This window comes from Stenella coeruleoalba (genome assembly GCF_951394435.1).
Source record: "Stenella coeruleoalba genome assembly, chromosome: 1".
Lineage (NCBI taxonomy): Eukaryota > Metazoa > Chordata > Mammalia > Artiodactyla > Delphinidae > Stenella > Stenella coeruleoalba.
Window position 1 is genome coordinate 81,155,817 of NC_137169.1, and position 19,132 is coordinate 81,174,948.

General features: G+C 38.6%; 1 protein-coding gene across 8 annotated transcripts in view; it reads right to left on the reverse strand.

The window, feature by feature from the left end:
* Window positions 1–19,132, reverse strand: part of EVI5 (ecotropic viral integration site 5) — a 202,813-nt gene that overhangs the window by 163,996 nt on the left and 19,685 nt on the right. The gene's annotated exons all lie outside the window — the stretch shown is intronic.

Genomic DNA, 19,132 nt, shown 5'->3' on the forward strand with positions numbered 1-19,132 from the left:
TATACCTTCTTCTCAAGTGCTCATGGAACATTCTCCAGGACAGATCATACCTTGGGTCACAAATCAAGCCTTGGTAAATTTAAGAAAATTAAAATCTTATCAAGTATCTTTTCCGACCACAACACTTTGAGACTAGATATCAATTACAGGAAAAAATTTGTAAAAAAATACAAACACATGGAGGCTACACAATACACTACTAAATAACCAAAAGATCACTGAGGAAATCAAAGAGGAAATCAAAAAATACCTAGAAACAAATGACAATGAAAACACAGTGACCGAAAACCTATGGGATGCAGCAAAAGCAGTTCTAAGAGGGAAATTTATAGCAATACAATCCTACCTCAAGAAACAAGAAACATCCCAAATAAGCAACCTAACCTTACACCTAAAGCAATTAGAGAAAGAAGAACAAAAAAAACCTAAAGTTGGCAGAAGGAAAGAAATCATAAAAGATCAGATCAGAAATAAATGAAGAAGAAATTAAGGAAACAACAGCAAAGATCAATAAAACTAAAAGCTGGTTCTTTGAGAAGATAAACAAAATTGATAAACCATTAGCCAGACTCATCAAGAAAAAAAGGGAGAGGACTCAAATCAATAGAATTAGAAATGAAAAAGGAGAAGTGACAGCTGACACTGCAGAAATACAAAAGATCATGAGAGATTACTACAAACAACTATACGCCAATAAAATGGACAACCTGGAAGAAATGGACAAATTCTTAGAAAAGCACAACCTTCTGAGACTGAACCAGGAAGAAACAGAAAATATAAACAGACCAATCACAAGCACTTAAATTGAGACTGTGATTAAAATTCTTCCAACAAACAAAAGCCCAGGACCAGAAGGCTTCACAGCCACATTCTATCAAACATTGAGAGAAGAGCTAACACCTATCCTTCTCAAACTCTTCCAAACTACAGCAGAGGGAGGAACACTTCCAAACTCATTCTACGAGGTCACCCTCACTCTGATACCAAAACCAGACAACGATGTCACAAAGAAAGAAAACTACAGGCCAATATCACTGATGAACAGAGACGCAAAAATCCTCAACAAAATACTAGCAAACAGAATCCAACAGCACATTAAAAGGATCATACACCATGATCAAGTGGGGTTTATCCCAGGAATGCAAGGATTCCTCAATATATGCAAATCAATCAATGTGATAAACCTTATTAACAAACTGAAGGAGAAAAAACATATGACCATCTCAACAGATGCAGAAAAAGCTTTCGACAAAATTCAACACCGATTTATGATAAAAAGCCTAAAGAAAGTAGGCTAGAAGGAACTTACCTCAACATAATAAAGGCCATAGATGACAAACCCACAGCCAACATTGTTCTCAATGGTGAAAAACTGAAACTGTTTCCTCTAAGATCAGGAACAAGACAAGGTTGTCCACTTTCACCACTATTATTCAACATGGTGTTGGAAGTTTTAGCCACAGCAATCAGAGAAGAAAAAGAAATAAAAGGAATCCAAATTGGAAAAGAAGAAGTAAAGCTGTCACTGTTTGCAGATGACATGATACTATACATAGAGAATCCTAAATATGCTACCAGAAAACTACTAGAGCTAATGAATTAATTTGGTAAAATAACAGGATACAAAATTAATGCACAGAAATCTCTGACATTCCTATACACTAATGATGAAAAATCTAAAAGAGAAATTAAGGAAACATTCCCATTTACCACTGCAACAAAAAGAATAAAATACCTAGGAATAAACCTACTTAAGGAGACAAAAGACCTGTATGCAGAAAACTATAAATACACTGATGAAAGATATTAAAGATGATACAAACAGATAGAGAGATATACCATGTTCTTGGATTGGAAGAATCAACACTGTGAAAATAACTATACTACCCAAAGCAGTCTACAGATTCAATGCAATCCCTATCAAACTACCACCAGCATTTTTCACAGAACTAGAACAAAAAAAATTCATAATTTGTATGGAAACATAAAAGACACTGAGTAGCAAAAGCAATCTTGAGAAAGAAAAATGGAGCTGGAGGAAACAGGCTCCTGGACTTCAGACTATACTACAAAGCTATGGTAATCAAGTAATCAAGACAGTATGGTACTGGCACAAAAACAGAAATACAGATCAATGGAACAGAATAGAAAGTGCAGAGATAAACCCACGCACATATGGTCACCTTATTTTTGATAAAGGAGGCAAAAATATACAATGGAGAAAAGACAACCTCTTCAATAAGTGGTGCTGGGAAAACTGGACAGCTACACGTAAAGGAATGAAATTAGAACACTCCCTAACACCATACACAAAAATAAACTCAAAATAGATTAAAGACCTAAATGTAAGGCCAAACACTATAAAACTCTTAGAGAAAAACATAGGCAGAACCCTCTATGACATAAGTCACAGCAAGATCCTCTTTGACCCCCCTCCTAGAGAAATGGAAATAAAAACAAAAATAAACCAATGGGACTTAATGAAACTTAAAAGCTTTTGCACAGCAAAGGAAACCATAAACAAGACAAAAAGAAAACGTTCAGAATGGGAGAAAATATTTGCAAATGAAGCAACTGACAAAGGATTAATCTCCAAACTTTACAAGCAGCTCATGCAGCTGAATAACAAAAAAACAAACAACCCAAACCAAAAATGGGCAGAAGACTTAAACAAACATTTCTCCCAAGAAGATATACAGATTGCCAACAAACACATGAAAGGATGCTCAACATCACTAATCATTAGAGAAATGTAAATCAAACCTACAATGAGGTATCAACTCACACCAGTCAGAATGGCCATCATCAAAAAATCTACAAACAATAAATGCTGGAGAGGGTGTGGAGAAAAGGGAACCCTCTTGCACTGCTGGTGGGAATGTAAATTGATACAGCCACTATGGAGAAAAGTATGGAGGTTCCTTAAAAACTAAAAACAGAACTACCATACGACCCAGCAATCTCACTACTGGGCGTATACCCTAAGAAAACCACAATTCAAAAAGAGTCATGTATCACAATGTTCATTGCAGCTCTATTTACAATAGCTAGGACATGGAAGACTGTCATACAGAGTGAAGTAAGTCAGAAAGAGAAAAACAAATACCGTATGCTAACACATATATATGGAATCTAAAAAAAAAAGGCTCTGAAGAACCTAGGGACAGGACAGGAATAAAGACACAGACGTAGAGAATGGACTTGAGGCCACGGAAAGGGGCAAGGGTAAACTGGATGAAGTGAGAGAGTGGCATGGACATATATACACTACCAAATGTAAAATAGATAGCTAGTGGGAAGCAGCCACATAGCACAGGGAGATCAGCTTGGTGCTTTGTGACCACCTAGAGGGGTGGGATAGGGGGAGTGGGAGGGAGATGCAAGAGGGAGGAGATATGGGGATATATGTATAGGTACAGCTGATTCACTTTGTTATAAAGCAGAAACTAACACACTATTGTAAATCAATTATATTCCAATAAAGATGTTTTTTAAAATTTATTTATTTAACGAAGTCATTACTGAGGCTCAGTCTTGGAACCCAGACACCATGCTGTTGAGAAGCCTAAACTAGCCCACACAAAGACCGTATGTAGTTATTCTGGCTAACAGCCCTGCTGACGTCCCATCATCAACCACCAGACATGAGTGTGGATACATGATCAAATAATTCAAGGCCCTAGATGAAGGGTCTTCCCAGCTTCTCAGCTTCACAAGCATTATGAAGCAGAGACAAGCCCTCTCCATAAGGCTCTGTCCAAATTCCTGACCCAAAGAATCTACAGACATACTAAGATGACTGTTTCTAAGCCACTAGTTTTATGGGGGCTTGTTACACAGCTATAACTCACAAAATAAAATTAAAATATTTAATAATGCTTAAAATAAAGCCAGGAAGTTGCAGTATAGTATATTATTAAAGACTTCTTACTGCACTTGTTTTTGTTTTTGAGAGAATGGAGGACGCACATAATTGAGAAAAATCATCTTTTTACATGGCTGTAGTATGCTGTGAGTAGGTACAAGGACAGTATACTAGGAAAATATAAGTAAATAGTAGAACCAGAAAATTATATTAATGCTCCAAAGGCCTGAGAGAACAGCATCTAATTAAGTTAGAAAAATGTATCATTGATTTGCACCTCATAGTCAAATGCACTGAAATCATGTCATTACTTTTTCACTGCTATTAAAATGGCATTTTGATTAGTATGTTAAAGCAATGCCAAGAAATAAGATATTCAAGGAAGCCTTCTGTTTAACAAGTAGGCTATTCTCTTGAAATAGGAATCTTGTTTTTTTGAGTAATATAGGATATAATTAGTTTGAAGATTTAATTGTAAATATTTATATTTTAACTAAAACAAGTGACTAAAATAGAAGAGAAATCTTTCAGTAAAAATATCCAAAAGAGGGCTTCCCTGGTGGCGCAGTGGTTGAGAGTCCGTCTGCCAATGCAGGGGACACGGGTCCGTACCCCAGTTCGGGAAGATCCCACATGTCGCAGAGCGGCTGGGCCCGTGAGCCATGGCCACTGAGCCTGTGCGTCCGGAGCCTGTGCTCCGCAACGGGAGAGGCCACAGCAGTGAGAGGCCCGCGTACCACAAAAAAAAAAAAGAAAAAAAAAAAAATCCAAAAGAGCTTAGTTCAATGGCATCAGCAGATTTATTTATTTATTCATTCGTTCATTCACTTAGCTGCACCGGGTCTCAGTTGCAGCGCACAGGATCTTCATTGGCGTGTGCGCGATCTTTGTTGCGGCATGCGGGATCTTTTTACTTGCGCCATATGAACTCTTGGCTGCAGCATGCAGAATCAAGTTCCCTGACCAGGGATCATACCCAGGCCCCCTACATTGGGAGCACAGAGTCTTAGCCACTAGACCACCAGGAAGTCCAGGCATAAGCAATTTCAATTAAATTTACATTTAAAAAAATAGGTCGCAGGCAGTGAGAGGCCCGCGCACCGCGATGAAGGGTGGCCCCCGCTCGCCACAACTAGAGAAAGCACTCGCACAGAAATGAAGACCCGACACAGCCAAAACTAAAATAAATTAATTAATTAAAAAAAAATAGGTCGCAGCTAAAAAAGGAATGAAGTACTAACACAGTCTATAACATAAATTAATCTTGAAAACATTATGCTAAGTAAAAGAAGCCAGTCACAAAATACCACATATAATGACTCCATTTATATGAGATGTCTAGGCATTACCTATAGACAGAAAGTTGATTAATGATTGCACAGTGCTGAGGAGGATGCAGGGACAGGGAGTGATAGCTAAAGGGCACAAGGTTTCTTTTTGAGGTGATGAAAATGTTTCAAAATTGACTATGACAATGGTTGCACATACCTGTGAATACACTAAAAGCCATTGAATTGTACACTTTAAATGGGTGAATTGTATAGTATGTGAATTACATATGAAGAAAGTTGTTTTAAAAATTCAGGTCAGGGAAGTCCCTAGTGCTGGAATTCCAGTGGTTAGGACTCTGTCTGCTCACTGTGAAGGGCCCAGGTTCAATCCCTGGTTCGGGAACTAAGATCCCACTAGCCACGCAGCACAGCCACAAAAAAAAAATTCAGGTCAGTACTATTAATACTGGATATATTTTATTCCATACTTGATGTATTTTCAATAAAAATTAGTATTATATTGTATATACAACAACAAAATTTAGGTCAGACAAATTTCTCCATAAAATAAAAAAGACCAGATTATGATGCAGACAATGCTTGACAACCTTCCTCACCTCTAATCAAATCTCCTATCTTCCTATCTTCATGTCTTTCCCCAGCTTGCCTCACCATCTGGTTCTTTAGACATTTCCAAGCAAATGGCCTCACCTTGATGAAGCAGAAGTGGTCTAATATTATGTTCCTCATTTACTTCTCTACTCACCTCAAAACATCTTTGTCTCTTACTTCAGAACAAGGTACCCCTTCTATCTGCCAATACACCATATCATTTCTAACATTTTTTTAAAATAAATTTATTTATTTATTTGTTTTTATTTTTTGGCTGTGTTGGGTCTTCGTTGCTGTGCGCGGGCTTTCTCTAGTTGCGGCAAGCAGGGGCTACTTTTCGTTGCAGTGCGCAGGCTTCTCATTGTCGTGGCTTCTCTTGTTGCAGAGCAGGGGCTCTAGGCACACAGGCTTCAGTGGTTGTGGCAGGTGAGCTCAGTAGTTGTGGCTCACGGGCTCTAGAGCGCAGGCTCAGTAGGTGTGGCGCACGGGCTTAGTTGCTCTGCAGCATGTGGGATCCTCCTGGGCCAGATCAAACTCGTGTCCCCCGCACTGGCAGGCGTATTCTTAACCACCGCGCCACCAGGGAAGCCCGATCATTTCCAACTTTTTAAAAGGCAACCATTCTATAATGTGAACAATGAAGCCTGAGCAGTCATAAGTTCTCAGTAAGGTTTTTCTCAGTTTCATCTGCTACTTGACTTCCCCCAAAATAGAGACTGTGTCTTGAATATCTCTATATCCCTAGTACCAAAGACTGTGTCTATCATAAAGAAGATATTCAAGAAATGTCTGTGCAGTAAAGAGTAAGTTATATATATAATAAATGGGAGAGTAATAACTAGTACATATAATGACTATTCATTTTAATTAGCTAAATCATGCTGACATCAGACAGCTACTAGGGGAAAACTCCCTCCCTATTTAGAGCACATGAAAGCATAAGAAATAAAGTAGTTTGCTAATCACTCAAATTATCATTAAAATGCATATCCAAACTTATCATATGCCATATACCTCCTGCTAAAACTGGGCCCACAGCCTCAAATTTCCAAATACCCATACCAATTCAGGTTCACATAACTGCTCTTGAAGTCTCTTTACTTAAAATGCTCAATCAAGGGGACTTCCCTGGTGGCGCAGTGGTTAAGAATCAGCCTGCCAATGCAGGGAACACGGGTTTGAGCCCTGGTCCGGGAAGATGTCACATGCCGCGGAGCAACTAAGCCCGGGCACCACACCTACTGAGCCTGCGCTCTAGAGCCCGCAAGCCACAACTACTGAGCCCACGTGCCACAACTACTGAAGCCCACGTGCCTAGAGCCCGTGCTCTGCAACAAGAGAAGCCACCACAACAAGAAGCCCGCGCACCGCAACAATGAGTAGCCCCTGCTCGCCGCAAGTAGAGAAAGCCCACACTCAGCAATGAAGACCCAATGCAGCCACAAGCAAATAAATAAAAATAATTTTTTTAAAAAAATGCTCAGTCAAGCCACCAAAGTCGACCCAGATGGAAATAAGCTCACAGCACCGCAACGAAGAGTAGCCCCGGCTCAAAAACAGAATCAACACCAAAACAACCACATCTTATGAGCATGCTGAAAAATAACACCATCACCGTATCATCCCCTACACCTCTCTTACTAAGGCATAAGTTTGGACATTTTAGGGTCACAAATCCCTTTGAGAACTTCATGCTCATATAGACAAAATTTTGCAAATAGCTTTAAGGTTCACGTAATCCACAGATGCAGTAATAAGAATACCGGATCTTCCTTCAGCTAATGTCTGCTTCATCACTGTTTTTTCCCCTTACTTAAAATTTTTTACCAGTTATATGAGGCCTATGACCAAAAAGAAACTTTTAAATAATTTATCTATTGACCTCTCACTATGAAAAAAGGACAATTTAGTTCTCTTCCGCATCACCCATACCATCCATTCCTTGCCCACCATAACACACATACACTCCTTACATCTCACCATCCCTATATAATTAAAACATACTTTCGGTTGGATCAAGATTCTGTGTGTACATTAACATGACTATGTAACTTAAGTCACAGCTATTCTATGAAGTGTGCTATGATTAGTTTTACTTTCTTAGCCCAACTTTTTACATTCCCTTGAGTTAACAAATGCTTTAATTTTATTTAGCTTTATATGTACATATTATTAATTCATGCCTAATTTGTTCCCCAATTCATCCAATTTTATAAGCCTCCACAACACATTTATCATGTGTTATCAATTTTTGAACACGTCCATTCTGAAACCTGACCTGCTCCATTCTGGACTGTTCGCTCTCACACCTGGTATACAATTGTCCTCCAGGGACTTCCCTTCAGTGTGATCCACCTTGCACCTGGCTTGGATAATCTGTTTCCTAAATCCTGTCTTCCTTTTTCTTGGTACATACTCTCATTTTGGTGGGTTAACGCCTTCAAAAGCTTCCTGAGAGGGATTGAGCGAGAAGTAAATTTGAGACACTGCATACATGAAAAAATATATTCTACTCTCACACTTCAAAATCTGGCTGCACTGCAAACTACATTAGAAATAATTTTTCGAGATTTTTGAAGATATTGCCCTCAGTTGCCTTTTACCTTTCACTATTCTTATTGAAGAGTCTGTAATCACTCTAATTTTATTAATAACCCATTTTCCCTTCATCTCTGGGAACTTCTCCAACTCTTCTTTGGCTCCTTAGTTGTAAAAGTTTGCAATGAAATGCCTTGACACAAATCTTTTTTCCATCCATTGTGCTTAGCACTATGATGGGTCCTTTCAATTTTTTTTTAAAGATTTATTTTTTTAATCTATTTATTTATTTTTGTCTGCGTCGGGTCTTAGTTGCGGCACGTGGGATCTTTGTTGAGGCATGCGGGATCTTCATTGTGGTGCGTGGGCTTCTCTCTAGTTGTGGTGTGAGGGTTTTCTCTTCTCTAGTTGTGACGCACAGGCTCCAGAGCATGTGGGCTCTGTAGTTTGCGGCTTGTGGGCTCTATTGAGGCGTGCAAGCTCAGTAGTTGTGGCATGCAGGCTTAGTTGCCCTGCAGCATGTAGAATCTTAGTTCCCTGAGCAGGGATCGAACCCGCGTCCCCTGCATTGCAAGGCGGATTCTTTACCACTGGACCACCAGGGAAGTCCCAGATGGGCCCTTTTAATTTAGAAATTCATATCCTTCGTTCTGGGAAGTTTTCCTAATTTGTTTCTTTGACAATATCTTTCTTAAACTCTTATTATTCAGTTATTGTACTTCTTGGGCTGGCTTTCTAATTTTACCTTTCCTCCCAATTTAATCACTACTTTTTACAAACCCTCATATTGTTGCAAAGCAGGACGGCTTAGAGATTGGGCACCTGGGTTTTGAAGTTAAAGGCCTGAGTTCAACACCAGCTCCTCTACTTAATACTGACATAAGTCTCAGCTTCTTATCTATAAATAGGGATAACAGTAATAAATAAAATATAAACAAAGCACTTGGCATATACCTAGCACTCAATAAATGCAGCTATTTTCATACTAACAATCTTTCTTTTTTCTTCTCTCTCTTCCCATAGCTTTTATGACGGCATGTCCTTAGGTTTTTCCTTCTACTTCTCAGGTATCTTTTTTCCTGGATCCTTTTTATGCTTTATCCGATGTTGTCCTCTACAAATCCATCTTTGGCCACTTCTCTTTTTACTCTATGCTAGATCAAATACAAACTCTGTACCCAGGTGTTGCTGTGTGACCTTGGGCAATTTGTTTCACCACTTGATGCCTCAAACCCTCATCTGAAAAACTGGGTTAATAAGCATATCTCCTATGGTTTTCGTTATGTTTTTATAGACTTAGAAGGCTACCTGGCATAGTAGGCACTCAAAGTTTTGCCACTATTACTACATTAGTGCTACCTCTACTGCCTCTGCTGCTGCTGCTACCACTGCTATTACTGCTATTTAAAAGGCTCGTGATGGCCTCCCCACCTATATCCTAAGCTTTTACAGAGGTTTAAACTAACTACCTATATTGAAATTATACTTAAATCTTGCTCGTTTCCTTTCCCCATCTCTAACAGTTTAAAAAGTAAGAATTATCATTCTTCTCCAGATCTCTGCTGCTATTCATGGGCTTATAATCAATATGTTACAAACTACGTTAGTTAACCTTTATTTTCTTAAATACAAATACATAGCTGTGAAATTACTGAAGAACAAAATCAAATTAAATTTTCTTTTTGACAAGAATTCTTCCTTTGGAAGTAATTTCTTAAAGAATTTTATTCTTAAGTTAGCAAAAGTGATACCTGTATACTGACTAGAATACTGAGTTGTATTCTGATAATCTCAGCACATTTAAGGACCAATTTCTTCCGCTTCTCTACATATAACACTGGTACAGCCCTTTACAAGATATTTTCACATATTTGATCTTACAACAGATCTGAGAAGAAGGTATTCCAGTATTACTCCTTTGACAAGTAATTATTTAGAACCTACTCTGAAAAAGCACTTTACTGGTTGATGAATATACATGAATATGGAGTCATAAACAAAAGAGACATGTTCTTTACCCTGATGGAACTAGTTAAGAAGTCAGACAAATAGGGAACAAACAAATGCAGGGAAGGATATATGGCATGAGAGCAACAAACTAGAACTTAATTTGATAGGGCATTTAAAGACTGCCTTTCTTAGGAGGCAATATTTAAGTTAAGATCTTCTAGATGAGCAAGAAGAAGCCAGCTACACAGCGGGCTAGGCAAAGAAAGCAACGACATGTACAAAGGCCCTGAGTAATTTAAAAACTCAGTGGGTTAGATAAGGGATATCTATCAACAGAAATATCAACAGAAACATAAGGTGAGCCAAATGCAAGCCACATTAGTTATTTAAAATTTTCTAGTAGCTACACTTTAAAAAGTAAAAGCAAGTGAAATTATATCTTTTATTTAACCCAAATATATCTAAAACATTATTTCAACAGAAAATGAACATTTAATGAAATATTTTACATTCTTTCTTTAATACTAAGTCTGAAATTCAGTGTGTACTTTATATAGCACATCTCAATTCAGACTAGTCACAGTTCAAGTGCTCAACAGTTACACATGGCTAGTGGCCTCCATACTGAATAGCACAGGTTAGAACTAAGAGGAGATCATTATGGCTAATGCATAGTAGTTTAACGGGAAGTGCAGAAAGATGAAATTAGAAAAGTCAACCAGGGCCCAGTCAGTAAGGATCTTATAAGAAAGGAATTTGGACTCTATCTGGAGTATGACTGAGAGTCACTTAAGATTTTAAACATGTGAAGAATAATATGGTCTTTTCTATTTTATAAAAAAGTACTCTCCTGGGACTTCCCTGGCGGTCAAGTGGTTAACACTCCACGCACCCAATGCAGGGGGCACAGGTTCTATCCCTGGTCAGGGAACTAAGATCCCTCATGCCACACAGCATGGCCGGAAAAAAAAAAAAAAGTATTCTCCTATGTAAACAAATTATAGAGAAGCAAGAGCAGAAGTAGGGAGACTAGGCAGGAAACTGTTACAGAAATCTAGGTAAGAATTAAGATTTAAGTTATTATGGGATAGCAGAGACAAAGAAAATAGATGTATGCAAAATAATTTTGTGGAGGTGGAACAAAATGACTTCCTGATGAAGTGGATAGAGAGAATGAGGGCGAAAGAAGAATCAAGAGTACATTCTATCCTGACTTGAGCAATTGATTGTACCATTTACTGAAACCAGAGAAATTGGCATTTTGTTGTTATTTGGCAGGGGGTGCTAGAGTTCATGAAAATGAAATCAAGAATTTTTCCAAATAAGAAGATAAGTTCAGAGAGGCTCACACTTACAAATAAATACTAAAAGTGAAACTCAAACCCAGATCTCCTAAAATTAGGTATATTACCCTCTGTGGTAATATACTGTGTCTCCAAAATCTATAAATAAAAATACTCCATTAGGATGTAGCTAAGAACTGCCTCCTGTGACACCATCAGCAAAATCCTCAACTGAAAGGCCCCTTTGGGTCTTTTATAATTCTTTCATATTTTGAAAAATGAAAAGAAAAAATTTACCTTCAGTTAATACGCCCAGAAGGAGTCTGAAATCAAAATCTTCTACAGAAAACATTTTCTCCTAACCCAAGCCCCAGAGAACAATAACAAAATAGAAGACAAATGCCAAGACTTCAAAATCAGTGCCAAACTCCTACAGCCAAAGTAACAGTAGTTCAGAAGCTTACTGTGACTACTCTTCAGAAGAAACAGGGTGTTCTATACAAGTTAACAATGACTCAAAAACCTGGCTATCTCAGCTTCAGGAATTTAATATTCCTTCTAACTTCTTTACCTCCACAAAAACCCTATCAATTTCACTCAACAAATATTTACTAAGCATAGGTATAGGGCTAGGCACTGAGGGGGAGAGGAATATGACATATGGTTCCTGTCTTGCCCTGTCCTCAAGTAGCACCATCCATGGAGTGTGAGGAGACAAACATGGAAACAACTATAACACAATGTGACAAAGGCCACAGAAAAGTATATATAAGATAACACAGAAACAAGTAAGAGGGGCAACTAATTCTGCAGCTTTGGGGAGAAGTAAAGAGTTCAAAGGTATTTTTGAATGGCTTTGGTCACACAGACAGAAGATCCTAGCTGATCTGTATTCCTCCCACTCCATTATTCCCATTCTTGTCATTCTCATCATTTACATTAGGGTACACTCTTGGTGTTGTACACTCTATGGGTTTGGACAAATGCATAAAGATACGTTCGGTATCCACAGTGAATTGGTTCCAGGAACCCCGCATGGAAACCAAAATCCGTGGATGCTCAATTCCCTTATATAAAATGGCATACTATTTGGATATAACCTACACATATCCTCCCGTATACTTTACCACCTTTACATTATTTATAATACCTAATACAATGTAAATTCTATGTAAACAGTTGCTGAGCTGAGGCAAATTCGAGCTTTGGTTTTTGGAACTTTCTGGAATTTTTTTCGAATATTTTTGATCTGTCGTTGGCCAAATCCATGAATGAGAAATCCAAGGATAAAGAAGTCCAACTGTACTATACAGAGTGGTTGCACTGCCCTAAAAGTCCTCTGTGCTCTGCCTCTTCATCTCATCCCTCCTCCCAATGCCTGGCAACCTCTGATCCTTTTACTGTCTCCATAGTTTTGCCTTTTCTAGAATGTCATATAGTTGGACTCCTACTGTGTGTAGCCTTTTCAGACTGGCTTCTTTTACTCAGTAATAGGTATTTAAGTTTCCTCCATGTCTTTGCATGGCTTGATAGCTCATTTCTTTTTAATGCTGAATAATATTCCATTGTCTGGATGTACCACAGTTTACTTATCCATTCACCTACTAAGGGTATCTTGGTTGTTTGCAAGTTTTAGCAATTATGAATAAAGGTGCTATAAACATCTGCGTGCAGGTTTTGTGTGGACATTTTTCAACTTTTCAAATCCTTTGGGTAAACACTAAGGAGCATAACTTCTGGATTGTGTGGTAAGAGAATGTTTAAGTTTTGTAAAAACTGGACAAACTGTATTCCAAAGTGGCTGTACCATTTTGCATTCCCACAATTAATGAATGAGAGTTCCTGTTGCTCCGTATCCTTGACAGCATTTGATGTTGTCAGTGTTCTAGATTTTTGGCTAGTCCAATAGGAATATGGTAATATTTTATAGCTGTTTTAATTTGCATTTCCCGGATGACATATGATGTGGAGCATCTTTTCATATGTGTTTTTTTTTTTCATATGCTTTTTGCCATCTGTACATATGGTGAGGTGTCTGATAAGGTCTTTGGTCCTTTTTTTAATCGTGTTGTATTCTTATTGTTGAGTTTTAAGAATCCTCTGAATATTTGGGGTAACAGTCCATTAGTGATAGGGATAAAGTAGGATAATTAAATAGCTCATTTAAAAATCCTGCTAGGCGGGGCTTCCCTGGTGGCGCAGTGGTTGAGAATCTGCCTGCCAGTGCAGGGTACACGGGTTCGAGCCCTGGTCGGGGAAGATCCCACATGCCACAGAGCAACTAAGCCCGTGGGCCACAACTGCTGAGCCTGTGCTCTAGAGCCCACGTGCCACAACTAATGAAGCCTGCACATCTAGAGCCTGTGCTCCAGAACAAGAGAAGCCACCGCAATGAGAAGCCCACGCACCTCAACGAAGAGTAGCCCCCACTCGCCGCAACTAGAGAAAGCCTGCGCACAGCAACGAAGAGCCAACAACGAAGACCCAGTGCATCCAAAAATAAATAAATAAATAAATTTTTAAAAATAAAAATCCCACTAGGGGATTAAAGACAGGGAATTTTAAGGGAGTTTTGGGAGACTCATGTAAGCTAATGACCACTCAAGAATCCAGTAACCTAGCAACAATCTACACTACCTTGAAAGAAGACCAGGCACATTCAAGCCACAAATCCTGATGGTTAAAACAAAACACAATAGGTAAGGGGTCTGAATCTCGTTACATGAAGTCAGAGTTAATGGTCCTTGAAGAGTAGCATCTCTGCATGTAGCCAGGACAAGAATATAGGTGAAAGGGGACATTATAATGAAACCTGAGATGAATTACCATATTTTAGTATATGTTACTACCCTTCTGCTAATATACATATGATTTAAATAGCGCCATGACTGTGTTGGTTAGACCATATAGGGTCAAAGGAGGAACTAATGATATAAGCCTTGATGTAATTCCTTACCCAAGAATAAGGAAGAAGGTGGTCTTCTCCCCTCCCCACTTTTTCTTTGACTATAAAAACGTAGGCCTCTTTGTTCTCCAGACTGCACTCCCTTGCTTGCAAAAGCGTCCTGTGCTAATAAACTCACTCTACTATCACTTTGCCTCTCGCCAAATTCTCTCTGCATAGAGACAAAAGAACCTGAGCTTCAGAAAGTCCTGACACCAGGTGAGCAGTTTTAATTAAAAGACAGTGGGTTCGAGTGCCAGCCCATGGGTTCAAGTTCCAATTTGAGTTTTGGCTAGGTTTGAGTCCCATCTGAGTAGGAGTGTGGTTTCACTATCGGATATGTCTTTAGAAAATATTTTCTCCCAGTCTGTGTCTTGCCTTTTCATTCTCTTTACAGTGTCTTTCACAAGCAGAAATTTTTAATTTTAATGAAATTCAGGTATGAATTCTTTTTTTCATGGATTGTGCCTTTGGTGTTGCATCTAAAAAGTCACCAAACCCAAGGTCACCTACTTGGGTGACCTATTTTCTACCATATTATCCTCTAGGAGTTTTATAGTTTTGCCTTTTACATTTAGGTCTGTGATCCGTTTTGAATTAATTTTTGTGAAGGATGTAAGGTCTGTACCTAAGTCTTTTTTATTTGTTTATTTATTTTTTGCATGTGGATGCCTAGTTGCTCCAACACCTTTTGTTGAAATGACTATCTTTTCTCCATTGTATTGCCTTTGTTCCCTTGTCAAAAATCGTTGACTATTGACTATATTTATGTGTGACTACTTCTGGGCTCTCTATTTCATTCCATTGAGCTATATATCTATTCTTTAATCAATATCATACTTTTTTTTAATTGAAGTATAAATGATTTACAATGTTGTGTTAATTTCTCCTATACAGCAAAATGATTCAATCATACATACAGATATACACTCTTTTTCATATTCTTTTCCATTATGGTTTATCACAGGATATTGAATATAGTTTCCTGGGCTATACAGTAGGACCTTGTTGTTTATCCATCATACTGTCTTTTTTTTCTCCCCCCAGTCATCATTTAGAGTTTGTCTGTATGACCTCATCACCTCCTTCCTTTCTCCCTTTAGAAAAAACAAATTTTTAACATTTTTATTGGAGTATAGTTGATTTATAATATGTGTCAGTTTCTGCTGTAGAGCAAAGTGAATCAGTTATACACATACATATATCCACTCTTTTTTAGATTCTTTACCCATATAAGGTCACTACAGAGTACCGAGTAGAGTTCCCTGTGCTATACGGTAGGTCCTTATTAGTTATCTATTTTATATATAGTAGAGTGTATATGTCAATCCCAATCTCCCAATTTATCCCTCCCCCCTCCACCATACTGTCTTGATTACTATAGCTTTATAGTATATCTTGAAGTTGAGTAGTGTTAGTCTTCCAGCTTTCTTCTCCTTCAGCAGTGTTGACTATTCTGGATCTTTTGCCTCTCCCTATAAATTTTAGAATCAGTCTGTCAATATCAACAAGATAATTTGCTGGGATTTTGATTGGGATTGCACTGAATCTACAGATCAAGTTGGGAAGAGCTGACCTTAAAATACTGGGTTTGGTAGAATTCACCAGTGAACCTGTCTGGGCCTAGTGCTTTCTGTTCTGGAAAGTTATTAATTATCGATTCAATTTCTTTAATAGAAATTGTCTATTCTTGGGATTTCCATGGCAGTCCAGTGGTTAAGACTCCATGCTTCCACTGCAGGGGGCACGGGTTCAATCCCTGGTCAGAGAACTAAACTAAGATCCCGCATGCCGCGTGGCACGGCCAAAAAAGTAAAAAATGATAAATAATAATAAAAAAGAAATTGTCTATTCTTGTGTGAGTTTGGGCAGATCATGTCTTTTAAGAAATTGGGGACTTCCCTGGCGACACAGTGGTTAAGAATTCGCCTGCCAATGCAGGGGACACGGGTTCGAACCCTGGTCCAGGGAGATCCCACATGCCACAGAGCAACTAAGCCCGTGCGCCACAACTACTGAGCCTGCACTCTAGAGCCTGTGAGCCACAACTACTAAGCCTGCACACCACAACTACTGAAGCCCATGCACCCTAAAGCCTGCGCACCGCTACTGAGCCCACGCACCACAACTACTGAAACCTGCACTCTAGGGCCCACGTGCTGCAACTACTGAGCCTGCATGCTGCAACTACTGAAGCCCGCACACCTAGAGCCCGTGCTCAGCAACAGGAGAAGCCACCGCATTAAGAAGCTCACGCACCACAACAAAGAGTAGCCCCCGCTTGCCACAACTAGAGGAAGCCCACACGCAGCAACAAAGACCCGACGCAGCCAAAAAAACAATAAAGAAAAAAATTGGTTTTATGATCTAGAATGTAGAATGTAGTCTGTCTTGATGAATGTTCCATGTGACCTTCAGTAGACTATGCACTCTGTTGTTGGATGAAGTAGTATAAGATGTCCATTCTAGTTAGTTGTTTTGATGGTGCTGTTGAGTTCAATTGTGTCCTCACTGTCTGCTGAATGTGTCCATTTCTGATAGAGGGGTATTAAAGTCTCCAGCTGTGATAATGGATTCATCTACTTCTCCCTGCATTCTATCAGTTTCTGCCTCACATAGTCTGATACCCTGTTTTAGGTGCATACATATTAAGGATTGGTATGTCTTCTTAATGAACTGATCCCTCTATCATTATGTAATTCCCCTCGCTCTTTATCCCTGAAAATATTCCTTGGTCTGAAATCTGCTGTTTGAAATTAATATAGCTATTCCTGCTTTAATTAGTGTTAGCAATGTTGTACCTTTTATATATTTCTCCATCCATTTACTTTTTTTTTTTTTTTTTTTGGCGTTGGGTCTTCGTTGCCAGGCGTGGGCTTTCTCTAGTTGCAGTGAGTGGGGACTACTCTTCGTTGTGGTGCACGGGCTTCTCATTGCGGTGGCTTCTCTTGTTGCAGAGCACGGGCTCTAGGTGCGCAGGCTTCAGTAGCTGTGGCTCGCGGGTTCTAGAGTGCAGGCTCAGTAGTTGTGGTGCACAGACTTAGTTGCTCCACAGCATGTGGGATCTTCCCGGACCAGGGCTCGAACTGTGTCCCCTGCATTGGCAGGCAGATTCTTAACCACTGTGCCACCAGGGAAGCCCACTCCATCCATTTCCTTTTAATCTATGTTTTTTTAATTGAGGTATAGTTGATTTACAATATTATATGAGTACCAGGTATACAACAGTGATTCACAATTTTTAAAGGTTATACTCCACTTAGTTATTATAAAATATTGGCTGTAGTCATCCACTGTGCTGTATAATATATGCCTGTAGCTTATTTACTGTACACATAGTAGTCTGTACCTCTTAATCCCCTATCTATATGTGTCTTTATATTTTAAGGGGATTTCCTGTAGACAACATAGTTGAATCTTGTTTTTTGATCCACTCTACCAGTCTTTGTCTTTTAATTTGTGCATTTAGACCACTGATGTTCAAAGTGACTACTGACATAGTTGGACTAACATCTACCAAATTTGTTACTGTTACCTATTTGTTGCCCTTCCTTGTTCTTTGTTCCTATTTTTGTCTTCCACTCTTTTTCTGCCTTCCATGGTTTTAAGAGATTTTACATGATTCTATTTTCTCTCCTTTCTTATATATTGGTTATACTTTTTCTTTTTTTTACACTTTTCCTAGTGGTTGCCTTAGAGTCTGCAATATACAATTACAGGTAATCCAATTCCACTTTCAAATAACACTACACCACTTCATGGGTAGTGTAAGTACCTTATAGTAACAAAATAATCATATATCCTCCCCCCTGTGCCCTTGTTTCACTGGTGTTATTCATTGAACTTATGCATAGCACACATATATACATAAGTATACATAATGAAATCACAGTTGACATTAATATCTTGAACAAACTTATCTATTAGATCAATGAGAACAAAAACACTAAAGTTTTTATTTTACCATCACTTATTCCTTTTTCCCATTTCCTTACTCTTCCTTACTTTATGTAAGGAAGTAAGGTATGAGTTTCTGACCTATATTACAACCCTTCTCTCTAAAGAATTTATTTTAACTTTTCTTGCAAGGCAGGTCTACTGGCAACAAATTCTCTTAATTTTTGTTTGACTGAGAAAGTCTTTATTTCTCCCTCACTTTTGAAGGATAATACTGCAAGGCACAGATTTCTAGGCTGGTGTTTTTTCCTCTTCTCAGCACTTTAAGTATTTCACTCTACTCTCTGCTTGCTCACATGGCTTCTGAGAAGTTGGGTGTAACTCTTATAATTGCTTCTCTATAGGTAAGGTGTTTTTTCCCCTCTGGCTTCTTTCAGGATTTTTTTTTTAATCTTTGATTTTCTGTAGTTTGAAAATGGTGTGCTTAGGTGCAGTCTTTTGGGCACTTACTCTGCTTGGTTCTCTCTGAGCTTCCTGGATCTATGATTTGGTATCTGACATTAATTTGGGGCAATTCTCAGTCATTAATATTTCAACTATTTCTTCTGTTCTTTTCTTTCTTCTCCTTCGGGAATTCCCATTACTCATGTATTACACCTTTTGTAGTTGTCCCACAGTTTTTGGATATTCTGTTCTGTTTTTTCAGTCTTTTTTCCTCTTTGCCTTTCAGTTTTGGTGGTTTCTATCTAGCTATTCTTAAGCTCAGAGATTC